Raw genomic sequence first — 915 nt, 5'->3', positions numbered from 1 at the left:
AGAGCAGCCCAGCGGGGAGGGGGTGGGGGGGAAGGACACTGGTTCTTTGGCACACAGCTTCCCAAAGAGGGGCAAGTCGATTCTTTTTTTTTTTTAAAGAAAGAAAAAGTCAAGTTTTCAAATCCCAGTAGCATTTCCATCCACTGCAACGGTTGCTCCATATATTTCTCAAATCAAAGAAACAAGGAAGGGTACTTGTCCCCTCTGAGAGAAAGGGCTCCTGCGAGCCTTCTTCTGCCCCCACCAAAAAGCAGCCCTTTTTAGCTCAGTTACAAAAGAAAGAAGTCTGTGACTTTGTGATTAAAAACTTCTATCAACCCTCCCCCCCAAATAAGTGCAACTTAAGAAGGTGCAATAAACCGTTTAAACCTATATACAGCAGCTGCTCAAATACCTTTTACCCGGTCCAGTTTGCAATTCAAAAAAATTTTTTTTCTTGGTTGCAATTTTTTTCCCCTCTTCATTCGCAACTGTGAGAAACAGTGACCAGCAGTCCCCCAGACACAAATTTGCTATAATGTTAAAAGCTGCCAGGAAAGAAAAAAAAAGAACAACTCTTGTTCCAAATGACTTAAAAACTATTTTAAGGAGTGTAAAAAGGAACCGGTAAAAACCCTCGAGCATAAAATATGAAATATGATTTTGGTTTAAATGAAGAGCAAAGTCTCCTTGTTGTTTACAGTAAAAAACACCAGCTGAACACTCAGTTTATGCCGTTCAGGTGGGGGTTAAATAAATGGAAAGGCACTGTATGGCAACTGCAAGAATGAAACCAACGAGACCTGCGCATCACCACCATCAGTATTGCAAGGAATGTAAAAAAAGCGCTTTTAATAAATAAACCTAGATGTAGGCATCGTGTCAATACCTTCTGGACACGTAATTCTTTTTTGCTTTTCTTCGGCAAAATGAGGA

This window comes from Myotis davidii, unplaced genomic scaffold, assembly GCF_000327345.1.
Source record: "Myotis davidii unplaced genomic scaffold, ASM32734v1 scaffold898, whole genome shotgun sequence".
Taxonomy (NCBI): domain Eukaryota; kingdom Metazoa; phylum Chordata; class Mammalia; order Chiroptera; family Vespertilionidae; genus Myotis; species Myotis davidii.
Note: the sequence above shows the minus strand (reverse complement) of the source record.